The following is a 17,938-nucleotide window of genomic DNA, read 5'->3' as shown; positions in this document are numbered from 1 at the left end:
AATGAAATAGTGCAACTTAAGACTCCAAAACCGAAAATTGGCAATTTTGCCTAAAAGACCTAAGTTTTGAGAAAATGACCAAAACCAACAAATTGAATGACCAAAATGTGGTATGTGGGTGAAGTTAGAGTTCCCATACCTATTAAGCCTTAGAAAGTTAACAAATTGACTTGAATAGTGTAGTGAATAGTAACCCGAAGCACAAAATTTCAAGAACGTCGAGTTTAGCACGTTAGAGCTAGGTAAAAATGAGGCTAAATTTATTTTGGATTTATGTTAAGTTCTAGTACTAAACATTATAAAATTGTGTGTTTCAGTTGAAAAGAATATCGGGAAGGAACCCGAGGAACCGAGTCGAGGCTAAGGGACGACTCGCTTGAGGTTTATGCACAACATCTCCATGCTTTAAAATTCATTGATAAAGTGAATGAAATATGTATTTTTCTTGTGCTTTGGAATTGTTGAAAGTTCAATTGTGACATTATTTATGATGTTTTGATTTAAACTGTGAAAGTTATTGTGTATATTTGAAATGATAATGTTTAGCAAATTGTTAAGATAAGTTTTGAAACCACAGTGTCATGACCATATATTTGAACACCTCACTAGCACGACTAGTGGGGGTAATTAGTTTCGAATTTTGATTTCTTCTCTGGAAAAGTGTTGAGGTGTGCCAGTATAAGAGGATGTGAATGGATATCCATATATTTGAGCTAGCTAGCCTTGTGATGTGATTTCTCTTTAGCCTCTGGCTATTGAGATTCTATTTGTTTCGAATGGCATGATTTAACTGTGGGTTTTATGAAATGTGTTTTGATTCTTCGAAATGAACTTAGTTTGCATTAAAATTTCATAATTCGTGTTTTGTGTTTAATGCTCATGTTTAGTTAAATTTTTGAATAAATGTGATTTATATTCTGCATAAAGACTATTTTAGTATGTTGTGCACCATTGAGTTCTAGTACTCAGCAATAGCTTCTATTGCTGTCACAGATACAGAGACTAGAAGAGCAGCAGACTGAGCTGCTAAGGATTGAGGATCTTCCTGTTTTGAAGCTATCGGGTACAATTTATACCCTAATTGTAAATATTTCTTTTGATGTATATATATTGCACATAAATGTATGGACATGTAAAAATGGGTCTTGAGCAGTTTGTATAAAATTTGTATAAAGTTGTAATATATATTGTAGTTTGAAATTCTCTTAATGTAAATTTTGTAATGATGTATCTAAATTGCTTTGTTTCTAATGAAATATGAATGGAACTATTTTATTTAATTTGAATGAAATGGATTGCTAGTATTTTGATGATCATTGGATAGTGGATTTGAAATTTGAAAGTTGATAAATGTGTTGATAAATTGATTGAGATTGAGTATGAAATTGAAGCAGTTGTTGAGAAAAATTTTTAGAAGTGCTTTTTACAGGTATTTGAAGAATTGGTTTCTCAAAACACAGAGGGAACTCTGTCAAAATTTTTATAAAATTTGCGTAAAAATAAAATGGACCAAAAATATTAACTAGTTTTAATTTTAACTAAATGTTTTAAGTACTTATTAGAAAATACTCACCACTTGTCAAAAATAAGAAAATTGTTTTAAAATCCCTTGTAGGGTACTTAATGAGTTATCGGTAGGTGAAGTTCGGTAGTTCATTAGGTATTCTACGGGATCATGTTATGCCTTACAGAGAGGTAAGGTGTGACAGTTAAGCATGAGATGTTGTAAATATGTAAATAAGTTGATGGCCAATAATGGATGTGCCTGAGGACATTAAAATTATTTGCATGTTTACTGGCTTAATAGGATTAACTTAACTAATGCAAGATAAATCAATAATGGATGTGCCTAAGATTTTGAGCATTAGGGGCTAGATAAATGATTGAACCTCACATGAGATGTGATGGGCAAGGAGTTGCTCACTTATAGTTTATTGTAATTCCAATAATGGATGTGCCTGAGGATGATCAATAAGACTATAAGAATTCAATCACCCACTAAAAATCCATCCAACTAGGATTTTCGTTTCCTACTTTGGAAGTGTAGGATTCGTCAAGTTAGTGGGAGGACCAATTTGATTAAAAGACCATAATCATTTTGGTTATTTACTTGATATATTTACTAATTAATCTAGTTATTTTCTACAGCTAATTTTCTAATAATAATGAGCACACAACAACCACCACTATCCAATATCCTTACGAGCATACTTGATCATAATAGGTTGACGGGACCTAATCTTTCTGATTGGCTAAGAAATTTAAAACTTGTCCTGAACCTAGAATGTATTGGATATGTTCTAGACTCAAAGGTTCCTGGTCCCTTACTTCCAAAGGCCACTCAAGAGGAACATGATACTTTGGACAAGTGGAAGGAGCATGAGAGCTAAATGTCACATGCTTGCTTCTATGAGTAATGAATTACAAAAGCAGCATGAAAATAAGCAAAGTGCAAGTGAGATCCTTCTTCACCTACAAGAGTTGTATGGTGAGCATAGCAGGAATGCTAGGTATGAGATATCTAGGCAGCTATTTCGAATGAGGGTGTCTGAGGGATAGAAAGTTGGGGATCATGTCCACAAGATGATTCAGCTTATGGAGCAGTTGGAACATCTTAACTTTAACATGGATTTCCAACTGTAGACGGACTTGATCCTTCAGTCCCTACCTAAGTCATTTGGGAATTTTGTGACAAATTTCCATATGACTAAGCAGGAATACACCTTGGCTGGTTTACTTAACATGTTTGTTATTGCCCAAAAGAATATGCTAGGCAATAAAAGAAAAGAGGTAGCTTTGATTGCATCTTCTTCTGATGGAAAGTCCAACAAGAAGAAGGGCAATAAGAAAAAGAAACCTCAAGTTCCAAGACCTTCCAAAGAAGATAGCCAAACAGAAAGTGAAGACCAAAGCTGATGGAGGCAAAGGAAAGTGTTTCCACTGCCAGAAGGATGGGCACTGGAAAAGGAACTACCCAGAGTATAGCAATTTAAATGAATGCAATGCCATGATGAAAATCAACTCAAGTTCAAAATATATTTGGCACTTAAGATTAGGTCATGTTACAGAAGATAGGATTGCAAAACTGGAGAAAATGGAGATTTTATCCTCATTGGGTTCTGAACCTACTCCAACTTGTAAATCTTGCCTTCAAGGTAAAATGACTAGATCACCCTTTATTGGATAAGGACTAAGAGCTTAAAATATTTTGGAGCTAACACATAGTGATGTATGTGGTCCATTTAAGGAAATGGCTAGAGGCGGTTTTCATTACTTTATTACCTTTACTGATGATAAATCAAGGTTTGGGTATTTGTATTTTATGAAATACAAACATCAATTCTTTAAAAAGTTTAAAGAATTTAAATCTGAAGTAGAAAATCAAACAGGAAAAAGTATTAAAACTCTTCGATCAGATTATGGAGGTGAATAATTAAGTGCTGAATTTGATGAATGTTTGAAAGAGCATGGCATTACTTCCCAGCTGACTCCTTCAGGAACGCCACAGCTGAATGGTGTATCTGAAGGAGAAATCGTACTCTATTAGATATGGTATGCAGTATGATGAGCTATACTGATATGCCAATATCCTTTTGGGGATTTGCATTAGAATCAGCTTTGCATATTCTAAATAGGATTCCATTAAAATCAGTTTCTTCCACACCTTATGAGATATGGCATGGAAGAAAATCGAGTCTTAAGCATGTTAAGAATTGGGGTTGTCCATCTTACATTAAAAAGCTGAACACTAATAAATTGGAAACCAGATCAGAAAATGGTCGATTTGTTGGATATCCAAAAGAAAGTTTTGGATATTATTTTTATTTGCCTACATCACAAAAGGTTGTGGTAAGTAGAGATGCCATATTTCTTGAACAACAGTTTATTCAAGAAGGTGGCAAAGGAAGGCAAATAGAGTTAGAATTGGAGAATTCTGACCAACCAAAAAATTAAATGCATATAGATTTATCTAGTCAACCTACACCTATTGATGAAATATCTACAGTAATTCCTTACAGATCAACCAGGATATCTCACCCACCAGTGAGATATGGTTTTCTTCATGAAGATAAACAAGAGTTGTTTACTCATGAAGAAGTAGATCATGGAGATGATCCACTTACTTATGAAAAAGCTATATTAAATATAGACTCTTCAAAATGGATTGAAGCTATGAAATCCCAAATTAATTCCTTGTATAAGAACTAAGTTTGGGACCTTGTTGACTCACCTGAAGGTATTGTACCTATAGGGAATAAATGGGTTTTCAAGAAGGAAATTGGTTCTGATGGAAAGGTAGAGACCTATAAAGCAAGGCAAGTAGCAAAAGGGTTTCGCCAAAGGCAAGGATTCGACTATGAGGAGACTTTCTCGCCTGTTACCATGCTTAAATCAATTAGAATTCTATTAGCAATAGCTGCATACTATGATTATGAGATTTGAAAGATGGATGTCAAAATACCTTTTCTCAATGGATACATTGAAGAAAATATTTTCATGGAACAACCTAGGGATTTTGAATGCCAAGATGGTTCCAAGGTATGCAAGCTAAAGCGATCCATTTATGGGTTAAAATAAGCTTCAAGGAGTTGGAACATCCGTTTTGATGAAGCCATTAAGTCATTTGGTTTTATCAAAAATGTGGATGAACCATGTGCATATAAGAAGGCTAGTGATAATGCTATCATGTTCCTTATCTTATATGTGGATGACATTCTGTTGATAGGTAATGACATAGGTGTTAGTAGTATGCCCTAGAGCATATCATTTAGTATGTATCTTGTACATATTTTTATTAATAAAAGGCATTTCCACTTTTCCGTTTACATAATATATTTATGTGTAATAGAAAAGGTCCATTGATATTTTGTTAGAAATTCTATTCTTAAGTTGTTAAGAATATGAGTGACAGTATTTCTAGTACAAAGTATTATAAATAGGTTCACAATCGAGGATACTTTATAATAAGGACATGACTTATCTAGAAAGATTGTATTCATGTTTGTTACCAAGTTATTTATATGAGATATAAATAAGATGGAATGGTGAGTCTCATGCCATATGACAAACATGATAGGCACTTATAAATGATAAGTAGGCCAAACCAGTGACACTTATGGCAAGCACATGGAGTTTACTCTTGTCAATGTTTTGTCATAAATTATATCAGTGCATATAATCTTTAAACCTGAGATAGCACAGTTATCTTATATATAGGTAGTTTGAGTTTGATACTGCTTTCATACTTGTACTGTGTATGGATATATGGGCATGTGTTGGGTCTTACTAGTTATATATGGAGGTAGGTGTTGATCAAGATGGAATCTGTTCCTCTAAGTAAATAGAGATAAAATCCGATGTTCATTTAATTGTTCTTGATGTTTCAAGTTCCTGGCCAGGACAGATAGATTTAATCAGAAAAGAGTTTTTGATGAGAAAATATTTTTAATCAAGAACTGGAATTAAAAGAGAACATAATATTCATAGGAAATGGAGTTTGACATAAACCATGACTCCAGCTTGAGTTGGGATTTTGTAACAGAGAGATTCCAGTGCATGGTAACATATGATTATAGGTTCATTTAAGGTAAACCTTATTACTAATTGGGTGGCCATGGCATGCTATGCTAGGTGTTAACCATGGTCTATGAGGTGCATAAAATGATTTAGAGAAATCATTTATGGTAAGAAAAAGTTCTGATGATATTAAGAGTTGATATCATATCTCATTGCCAATTAGTGATGAGCCTAGTAAGTCACATACATACACAAGTTATCACCTAATTAAATATGATTTAATTAATTAATTAAAGAGTTTAATTGATTAATTAAATAGGTTTGGTTTGCAATTAGATTGCAAAGTCCCTAGCATGACTTGAAATCAAATCTAGATTATTGGATGTATAGTATAAGTTAAATTTACATTTAAAGTGTTTAAATATGAATTTAATTAATGAGAAATTAATTAATTAATTTATGTTTGATATAAATTAATTAGAAGAAGAGAAATAATTATTTTGGGTTAAGAACTCAAAATTAAGGCACAGGGGAATTTTGGTCATTTCGCAGTGTGACACGTGTCACCATGAGATGGTGACACATAGCATTACACATAAGCTTGCCAAATGTCTTTTAATCATGTAAGATGATTAAAATTAAGATTAAGTATAGGTTTGACACTTGGCACAATGTGATAGGGTAACTTAAACCTAGAGCTAATCAAAGGGTGACATGTGACAAGGGTTTAATGTGTTAACCTAGCTATATAAGTATTGTTACGAGAAAAATAAAGACAACCAGTAGCCACACTCCTTTGTCACACCATTTTGAAGCTCTCCCTCTCTTCCTCTTCATCTCTCATCAATTCAAAGAGATTAGCCATCAATCTCTTGAATTAAAAATACTAGAAATCATTTCTAGTGTCCTGTTTACATCTTTAATCTCTTAAAAGGTAGAACTTGATTTTCTAATTAATAGAAAAAGCTTTAGAAGCTGTTCAAGGGCTGCCATAGGTATTCTTGGTGTGGACAAGCTAGAGGGACAACATTTGGTGTCCTGAAGACGAATCTCAAAGCCGCAAATACGCTGTAGTGCATCAAGAGGTTAGTGTAATCGTTCTTAATTTAATCTAGGGTTCTAAAATTAATCTGATTAATTTTAAAATCTTAAATGGCAAATACAAATCCAAAAAACATATTAAAAGAGTTTTAATATGTTATTTATCATTGAAATCAAATAGATAAAAACAAATCTTGCATGATGCATGTGACCCTAGGTGAAATTTTTGAATTCAATGGTATAAACTTGTGTTTTTCACGCTTCCGTTCTTTCAATAGGTATGTTGACAACTGTCAAGGTATGGTTGTCAAATACATTCTCCATGAAATGTAGGAGCGGAAGCATGAAAAACATAAGTTTAAATCATTGAATTCAAAATTTTTCTTCTAGGGTGTTATGCATCATGCAAGATTCATTATTTATCTATTTGATTTCAATGTTAAACAACATATTAAACCTCTTTTAATATGTTTTTGAATCTATATTTGCCATTTAAGATTTTAAAATTAACAGATTAATTTATTAGAACCCTAGATTAGATCAAGAACAAGTGCACTAACCTGTTTGATGCACTGCAGTGTGTTTGGCACTTTTGGGATGCGCCTAGGACACCAGGTATTGTCCCTCTAGCTTCTCACACCAAGATCACCAATGACAGCCCCTTGAATAGCTTCTTAAGCCTTTCCAATTAATTAGAAATTCAGGTTTTACCTTTTGAGAGATTAAAGATGTATATAGGACACTAGAAACGATTTCTTGTAATTTTAATTCAAGAGAATGTTGGCAAATCTCTTTGAATTGATGAGAGATGAAGAAGAAGAGAGGGAAAGGCACCTTTGGGTGGCGGCACCAAAGAAGAATAGCAGCCTTGTTATTTTACACTTTCATAACAACACATAATATAGCTAGGTCTACCACATGTCACCTTTTGATTGGCTCTTAGTTTAATTGACCCAATCACATTGTGCCAAGTGTCAAACTTAGATTTAATCTTGACTTTGATCATCTTACATGATTAAAAAACAAATGGCAAGCTTATGTGTAGTGCCATGTGTCACCATCTCATGGTGCCACATGTTACCCTATGAAATGACTAAAATACCCCTGTGTCTTAATTTTGAGTTCTCAACCCAAAATAATTATTTCTCTTCTTCTAATCAATTTATATCAAATATAAATTAATTAATTAATCTCTATTAATTAATTTCTCATTATTAAATTCATATTTAAACACTTTAAATAAATTTAACTTATACTATACATCCATTAACCTAGATTTGATTTCAAGCCATGCTAGAGACTTTGCAATCTAATTGCAAACCAAACCTATTTAATTAATCAATTAAACTCTTTAATTAATTAATTAAATCATATTTAATTTGGTGATTACTTGTGTATGTATGTGACTTACTAGGCTCATCACTAATTGGCAATGAGACATGATATCAACTCTTAATATCATCAGAACTCTTTCTTACCATAAATGATTTCTCTAAATCATTTTATGCAGCTCATAGACCATGGTTAACATCTAGCATAGCATGCCATGGCCACCCAATCAATAATAAGATTTACCTTAAATGAACCTATAATCATATGCTACCATGCACTAGAATCTCTCTGTTATAAAATCCCAATTCGAGCTAGAGTCATGGTTTATGTCAAACCCCATTTGCTATGAATATTATGTTCTCTTTTAATTCCAGTTCTTGATTAAAAAGATTTTCTCATCAGAAACTATTTTCTGATTAAATCTATCTGTCCTGGCTAGGAACTTGAAACATCAAGAACAATTAAATGAACATAGGATTTTATCCCTATTTACTTAGGGTAACAGATTCCATCTTGATCAACACCTGCCTCCATATATAAGTAGTAGGAGCTAACACATGACGCATATGTTAGTAGTATACCCTATAGCATATCATTTGGTATGTATCTTATGCATGTTTTATTAATAAAAGGTATTTTCACTTTTCTGTTTATATAATATATTTATGCGTAATGGAAAAGGTCCATTGATATTTTGTTAGAAATTCTATTCTTAAGTTGTTAAGAATATGAGTGACAGTATTTCTACCACAAAGTATCATAAATTGATTCACAATCGAGGATATTTCACAATAAAGACGTGACTTATCTAGAAAGATTGTAATCATGTTTGTTCCCAAGTTATTTATATGAGATGTAAATAAGATGGAATGGTGAGTCTCATGCCATATAACAAACATGATAAGCACTTATAAATGATAAATAGGTCGAACCAATGACATTTATGATAAGCACATGGAGTTTACTCTTATTAATGTATTGTCATAAATCATATTAGTGCATATAATCTTTAGACCTGAAATAGCACAGTTATCTTGTATATAGGTGGTTTGAGTTTGATACTGCTTTCATACTTGTACTGTGTATGGGTATATGGGCATGTGTTGGCTCTTACTAGTTATATATGGAGGTAGGTGTAGATCAAGATGGAATCTGTTACCCTAAGTAAATAGGGATAAAATCCTATGTTCATTTAATTGTTCTTGATGTTTCAAGTTCCTGGCTAGGACAGATAGATTTAATCAAAAAAGAGTTTCTGATGAGAAAATCTTTTTAATCAAGAATAATTAAAAGAGAACATAATATTCATAGCAAATGGGGTTTGACATAAACCATGACTCCAACTCGAATTGGGATTTTGTAATAGAGAGATTCTAGTGCATGGTAACATATGATTGTAAGTTCATTTAAGGTAAATCTTATTACTAATTGGGTGGCTATGGCATGCTATGCTAGGTGTTAACCATGGTCTATGAGCTGCATAAAATGATTTAGAGAAATCATTTATGGTAAGAAAGAGTTCTGATGATATTAAGAGTTGATATCATGTCTCATTGCCAATTAGTGATGAGCCTAGTAAGTCACACACATACACAAGTAATCACCAAATTAAATATGATTTAATTAATTAATTAAAGAGTTTAATTGATTAATTAAATAGGTTTGGTTTGCAATTAGATTGCAAAGTCTCTAGCATGGCTTGAAATCAAATCTAGGTTAATGGATGTATAGTATAAGTTAAATTTATATTTAAAGTGTTTAAATATGAATTTAATTATGAGAAATTAATTAATAGAGATTAATTAATTAATTTATATTTGATATAAATTGATTAGAAGAAAAGGAATAATTATTTTGGGTTGAGAACTCAAAATTAAGATACAGGGGTATTTTAGTCATTTCACATGTGCTGGTTACACATGGTGTAACACCCCTATTTGTATAGCCTAGTATATTTCACTATTCCGGTGACCAGTGTCGGTCCAAAAAATTAAGGAGATTAGAACCACGTCTAAGACAACTAGATAAGCCCTGAACACAAATAATTAGTAATTTCCAAATAGTTAAGTATAAAGAAGAAAAACAAAGCGTAAAAAGTTAAATGAGCCGGGAGTCACAGCAATGGGTGACCTTCTCGGGAAGGACTGCGAGGTCTATTTAAACTCAAATTTCGAACCGTAAAATGTGAGGCCACTGTCCTTAGGACTATTGCGAACACAGTGGAAAAGAGAAAATCATGAAAAAGAATTGTTAAGCCGGTCAAATAATTAGATCAAGGATCCAGAAGAAATATCAAATAACTAGCAAACCAGATCGAATCAACGAGGGGCAATTTGGTCAATTCACCGTTAGAGCTAACTCCTGACCTAACTATCCAATAAAATTAGAGAAAAGAAAATTTTGGGATCAAGAATTAAATTAAAGAACTAAAGAAAAATAAATGAAAAAGGAAAAAAGAAAAAAAGTTGAAAAAGTGAAAAAGTTTATTACATCATGCATGATGCAATAAACTTAATAATTAAAAATTTGAAATTTGTTGGATAATTGTGAATTAAATTAGATTAAAAACACATAAAAAGAAAAGAAAAAAAAAGGTTTTATGTTGTCATCTTCCCTCACCCAAACCATCTCTCTCTCTCTCAAAGTTCCCTTACTAGTCCTCTATGAAAGCTCATTTTTGAGCTTGAAAAAAACCACAAATTCAGCCATAGAAGTGTAACCTCTTTAGTTAAACCTTGTTAACCTCACTTGAGAAGAAGATTGATCAAGAAAAAAAAAGAAGAAAAGAAGAGGAAAATTGAAGATTGAACATCAAGGTTAGGTTAGTTCTTTTAATTGAAATTTTAGTTTATTAGTTGTGTTTGTGGTTTGAGTAACCTAGAAATTAACTTACAATCAAAAGGAAACATCTTTGGAGGACCAAAAGGAAATTCAGCCATTCTAGGTGGGGGTATGATTTGCATGAGTTTGATTGAATTAAAAGTGTACATGAGCTTGAATGAGTTGAGAAATTATGTTTATATGTTTTGATTTAGTAAAATGTAGCAAAATTAGTGAGTTAGGGTTTTGGATCTAGGGTTTTGAGAGACAAAATTTTGAGAATTGGTCAAATGGTGTGTTTCACCTAGTTTGAGCTGAAAAATGGTCATATGTGACCAATTATGGTATGTTGGAAGTGTGGGAATCAAGTGGAAATTCGGATTGGTTATAGGTATTCTGCAGGAAGCAGGACCAAGGTCCCTTTTAGGGACAAAAACTGAAAATTTACCAACCCAATTGGTGTGAGGCCAATTGGAAATGAAACTAGACACAAAATGACACATTTTTCATGTAGGAATCATGCCCAAAAAGTAACCATAGGATAGTGAACAAATTGACCAAATCCGGAATTGAGTGTTCTGCCCTGTACAAAAATGACTAAATGAACAGTGTTTGTTCATTTTGCCATAACTTGGGCTAGCCAGGTCTAAATGACCTGAAATTTTACCAGTAGAAAGCCGAGATATAGCCCTACAACTTTCATGAAGAACACAAATCCAAATTATGTCCTTAACTAAGTCATTTAGCCACCCAAAATTAGTGACCTAAAACTACCAGAACCAGTTTTGGTGCCCAGAAAATTTGGGTTAGGCCAATCCGGCCAGCCATGTTCAAATGGCTATAACTTGAGCTACAAAACTCCAAATAGAGTGATTCAAAAAGGAAAATAAATTTAAGACAATAAGGAACAACTTCTATGAAGAAAACTTAGCCAAATTCTAACAGCAACATGACCAATGGAACAATGCAAAATAGGTCACCAAAACTAAAAATTTGAAAGTTTGCCTAAAAGACTTAAGTTTTGAGAAAATGACCAAAACCAACAAGTTAGGTAACCAAAATGTGGTATGTGGGTATAATTGGATTTCCCATACCTATTAAGCATAAGAAAGTCAATATTTTGACTTGAATAGTACCATGAATAGTAACCTCAATATGAAAATTTTCAAGAATGTAAGTTTAAGCATATTGGAGCTAGAATTGAACATATATAAATTAATTTTTGGAATTATTGTGAGATAAGATACTGAAACATTATAAATTTCGTGTTTTAGCTGAAAATGACTTGGAAAAGGATAGGGTAAACTGCGTCAAGGCCTAGAGGTGACTCACATTAGGTTTGTGCACAACAAACTTAAAATTCTTTGTTTCTACTTGACAATTCTCGAAATAAATGTTATGAATAATTTTGATTATTATGGCTTTGAAAATATTATTTGAAAAATAGTGTGTTGCCTACTTTGTAAATAAAAAGTTTGGAATGAAATATGATTTGTGAATTGTATGAAATGTTTGAATAACTTAATTTAAATTATTTTTTATTCACACTTGGCATGGCAATATCACTATGTTCCTCCTCCATTTATGGGGCGAGTTTGACTATATTCCTCCCTCTTTGGCTTTCCAGTCAAGAGTTGAGTTTGGATGAGTACTTATTAGCTAGCTAGCCACCTCCCTCATCGATTTCGATTAGTGGGGTGAGTTTGTCTTGTTGTGGTGTATAATACGGCATGTTTGAAAATTTTGTGTCATGGCCTAAGTTGTGTTATTGATTGGCAACACTAGGATTATTAAATTATTTGATCAAATTTGTGTTATATTAAGCTTTGAAAATTATGATTTGCTATAAATGTGATTTGAAAAATTGTGAAATGTGGTTGTGAGATTTTTGAATTATGAATTGTTCATAAATATTTTATATTACGCATTTATATTTTATTGTGCACCACTAAGTATTTTTATACTCAGCGATAGCTTTCTTTGCTGTCACAGATAGAGACAAAGAAAAAGTAGTAGAGTGAGCTACTGATTGTTGGGACTTTACTGATCTTTTTGTATGGGTATTTATTTATACCCTTGTAGTTATTTGATGTAAATATTGTAATGTCATGTGTATTAATGTGAAGTTGAGCAGTTGTACAGTAAATTGTAATATTATTATTTGGATTTTCTTTTGTAAATTAAGATCTGTATATGTCTATGTAAATTAAATTTTAAATGCAATGTGAATGAAATTATGAAATATTTTGAGATGACAAACTTTGATTGAATTATGGAATTGATTCGAGTTATGTTGAATTGGGGAAATTTGGTGGTTGGGAGTTGTGGAAACAAGTATTGGAAGTGTTTTTACAGGTTTTTGAAAAACTATTTTCTCAAAATACAGACGGCACTCTACCAAAAATTTTTCAAAATTTGCGGACAAATAAAAATAGACAAAAATTTTTACTAATTTTGAAACTTCAATTAAATGTTTTTAATTCCTACTAAAATGCTCACCACTTCCAAGAAGTAAGAAAATAGTTTTAAAATCCCTTGTAGGGTACTTAATGAGTTATCGGCAGTTGAAGCTCGGTAGTTCATTAGGTATTCTACGGGATCTTGTTATGCCTTACAGAGGGGTAAAGTGTGACACATGGCACAACACATAAGCATGCCATATGTCTTTTAATCATGTAAGATGATCAAAGTCAAGATTAAATATAGGTTTAACACTTGGCACCATGTGATTGGGTCAATTAAACCTAGAGCCAATCAGAAGGTGACATGTGGCAAGGGTTTAAGTGGTGACCTAGCTATATAAGGGAAAGGATACAATCTACTCATTCTTACAAAGGTGCCACCACCCTTGGTTGCCTCTCCCTCTCATCTTCTTCATCTCTCATCAATTCAAAGAGATTTGCCAACAATTTCTTGAATTAAAAATACTAGAAATTGTTTCTAGTGTCATGTTTACATCTGTAATCTCTCAAAAGGCAAAACCTGATTTTCTAATTGATTGGAAAAGCTTTAGAAGCTATTCAAGGGGCTGCCATTGGTGATCTTGGTGTGGACAAGCTAGAGGGGCAACATCTAGTGTCCTAGGTGCATCCTAAAGGGGCCAAACACACTGTAGTGCATCAAAAAAGTTAGTGCACTTGTTCTTGATCTAATCTAGGGTTCTAATAAATTAATATGTTAATTCTAAAATCTTAAATGGAAAATGTAGATCCAAAAATATATTAAAAGAGTTTTAATATGTTGTTTATTATTGAAATCAAATAGATAAAAATGAACCTTGCATGATGCTTGTAACCCTAAATGAAAAATTTTTGAATTCAATGATCTAAACTTGTATTTTTCATACTTCTGCTCCCTTAATTGGTATCAGAGCCACTATATTTGTCATTTAGATTGTTTAATATATGATTTAATTGTGTGATTTGATCATGAGATGATTGATTCATTGCTAGTTGCAAAAGAAAAAGTGGCGGCATGCTTGGTTGCACCATGGTGCACATGGTATGTGCACCACCATGGTACGCATGGTAATTGATGGGTGTTGTATGTGCAAGTGTTGTATAATCTAAGGCCCATTTTATGTCTAATTAAATTGTTTAATTGGAAATATAATCACACAATTAAATTTGTTTGAATGTGATTCAAATCTGAATTTTTAAATTTGTTTGAATCATATTCAAATCTGGATTTTTAAGCTGAATATGAGATATTCAATTTATTTTAAGTATATATGTTTTATTTAATTGTTAAATAGTGATAAGTATGATGGATGATCATGGACTATAAAAGGCCAATGTGATTGGATTTATTTTTTTTATGTTTTCTTTGGGTTATAAATTAATTAATTTATTTTAATTTATTTTGGGCGTGTATTATAAAGGTTGTAATATTTTTTGGGTTGTAATTTCATTTATTTAGTTCTTGTAAATTCTCCTTGGTATGCCAAGGATTAAAATGTAATTGGATTGCAAGAAGATCAAGGAGGTCAAGAGCATTGGTGGGACCAGTGGGAGGAATTCAAGATCAAATGTTGATTATGTACTCCTTCAGCAACTCTTGTAATATGAATGAATGAAATGCACCTAAGAATGCCTTGATTCAATTCTTGGTGGCTCAGAATTGAATCCCTTAGAAAGTCCATGATCATACCATATTTATTATCCATGAATGCATGATTCAATTCTTGGTGGCTCAAAATTGAATCCCTTAGAAAGTCCATGATCATACCATATTTATTATCCATGAATGCATGAGATGTATGGGAATGTATGCAAGTATATGATATATGCATGCTAATTGGATAATGTGCAAAGTGAGACATTAATAGTAATTGGGACGACCACAAAATCTTCCGAACAAATGATTAAGTTGGAAATAGTATAATTAAAGTAATTATAACATGGGCCCTCCATTGAGGCAATTATTTTAAGAAATTTTAGATACTTGCATAAGATGCAATTAATTTAAGAGATTTTCTTAAGAATAATGATTAAGCATGAGATGTTGTAAATATGCAAATAGTTTGGTAGCCAATATTGGATGTACCTGAGGACATTAAAATTATTTGCATAATTACTGGCTCAATGGGATCAACTTAACTAATGCAAGATAAGTTAATAATGGATGTACTTAAGATTTTGAGCATTAGGGGCTAAGTAAATGATTGAACCTCACATGAGATGTGATGGGTAAGGAGTTGCTCACTTATAGTTTATTGTAATTCCAATAATGGATGTACCTGAGGATGATCAATAGAATTATAAGAATTCAATCACCCACTAGAAATCCATCCAACTAGGATTTCCGTTTTCTACTTTGGAAGTGTAGGATTCGCTAAGTTAGTGGGAGGACCAATTTGATTAAAAGACCATAATCATTTTGGTTAAATACATGATACATTTACTAATTAATCTGGTTATTTTCTGCAGTTAATTTTCTGATAATAATGAGCACAGAACAACCACCACCATCCAATATCCTTGTAAGCATACTTGATCGCAATAGTTTGACAGAACCTAATCTATCTGATTGGCTAAAACATTTTTAATCCTGAACCTTGAACATATAGGATATGTTTTAGACTCAAATGTTCTTGGTCCCTTACCTCCAGAGGCCACTCAAGAGGAACATAAAACTTTGGACAAGTGGAAGGAGCATGATATGAGAGCCAAGTGTTACATGCTTGCTTCTATGAGTAATGAGTTACAGAAGCAGCATGAGAACATGCAGAGTGTGAGTGAGATCCTCCTTCACCTATAAGAGTTGTATGGTGAGCACAGCAGGAATGCTAGGTATGAGATATCTAGACAACTATTCTGCATGAGGATGTCTGAGGGACAGAATGTTGGGTATCATGTTCGCAAAATGATACGGCTGATTGAGCAGTTGGAACATCTTGACTTTAACATGGATTTCCAACTGCAGACGGATTTGATCCTTCAGTCCCTTCCTGGGTCATTTGGGAATTTTGTGACAAATTTCCATGTGATAAATTTCCATATGACTAAACAGGAATGCACCTTGGCTGGTTTACTCAACATGCTGGTTATTGCCCAAAAGAATATGCCGGGCAATAAAGGAAAAGAAGTAGCTTTGATTGCATCTTCTTCTGCTGGAAAGTCCAACAAGAAGAAGGGCAATTAGAAAAAGAAACCTCGACTTCTAGGATCTTCCAAGAAAATAGCTAAACAGAAAGGGAAGACTAAAGCTGATGGAGGCAAAGGAAAGTGTTTCCACTGCCAACAGGATGGGCACTGGAAAAGGAACTGCCTAGGCTATCTTACTTCTCTGAAGGACAAGAAGGATACACCTTCGGAAGGTATGTCCATATCTTGTTATTTAGATTCTGATGATACTCATAGTTCATCTACAGCTTGGGTTTTAGATACTGGTGCCAGTTCTCACATTTCTTATGATATGCAGGAACTAGCAAATAGTAGCAGCTTGAGTTCTCAAGATGTTAGACTCCGGATTAGCGATGGCTCAACTGTTGAAGCTTTAGCCATGGGATCTAAATCCTTTTACACGTCTGGACATGTTTTGTGTTTGGATAATATTTTATATGTACCTGATGCTTTTAAAAACATCGTTTCTATATCTAGTTTGATTAGAAATGGCTATGAATTTCAGTTCATAAATGATGTTTACAATATTTATTTTGGAAATAAATATGTTGGTTCGGGTTATATGGATAATAGTCTTTATTATTTGGATAATAATGACAAACACAAAATGAATGCAAGTGATCTAAATGAATGCAATGCCATGGTGAAAATCAACTCAAGTTCAAAATATATTTGGCACTTAAGGTTAGGTCATGTTGCAAAAGATAGGATTACAAAACTGGAGAAAATGAGGATTCTATCCTCATTGGGTTCTGAACCTACTTCAACCTGTGACTCCTGCCTTCAAGGCAAAATGAATAGATCACCCTTTATTGGACAAGGGCTAATAGCTGAAAATATTTTAGAGCTAATACATAGTGATGTATGTGGTCCATTTAAGGAAATGGTTAGAGGCAGTTTTCATTACTTTATTACCTTTACTGATGATAAATCAAGGTTTTGGTATTTTTATTTGATGAAACACAAACATGAATCCTTTGAAAAGTTCAAAGAATTTAAATCTGAAGTAATAAATCAAACAAGAAAAAGTATTAAAGCTCTTCGATCAGATCGTGGAAGTGAATACTTAAGTACTGAATTTGATGAATACTTGAAAGAGCATAGCATTGTTTCCAGCTGACTCATCCAGGAACACCACAGTTGAATAGTGTATCTAAAAGGACAAATTGTACCTTATTGGATATGGTACGTAGTATGATGAGCTATACTGATATAGCAATCTCCTTTTGGGGATTTGCATTAGAATCAGCTTTGTATATTCTGAATAGGATTCCATCAAATTCAGTATCTTCCACACCTTATGAGATATGGCATGGAAGAAAATCAAGTCTTAAGCATGTTAAGATTTGGGGTTATCCAGCTTATATCAAAAAGCTAAACACTGATAAATTGGAAACTAGATCAAAAAAGGGTCGATTTGTTGGATATCCAAAAGATAGTTTTGGTTATTTGCCTACATCACAAAAGGTTGTGATAAGTAGAGATGCCACATTTCTTGAACAATAGTTTGTTCAAGAAGGAGGCAAAGGAAGGCAAATAGAGTTAGAATTGGAGAATTCTGACTAACCAACAGTTCATATGGATATAGATCCATCAAGTTAACC

The sequence above is a fragment of the Hevea brasiliensis genome, chromosome 1, assembly GCF_030052815.1.
Source record: "Hevea brasiliensis isolate MT/VB/25A 57/8 chromosome 1, ASM3005281v1, whole genome shotgun sequence".
NCBI lineage: Eukaryota > Viridiplantae > Streptophyta > Magnoliopsida > Malpighiales > Euphorbiaceae > Hevea > Hevea brasiliensis.
Note: the sequence above shows the minus strand (reverse complement) of the source record.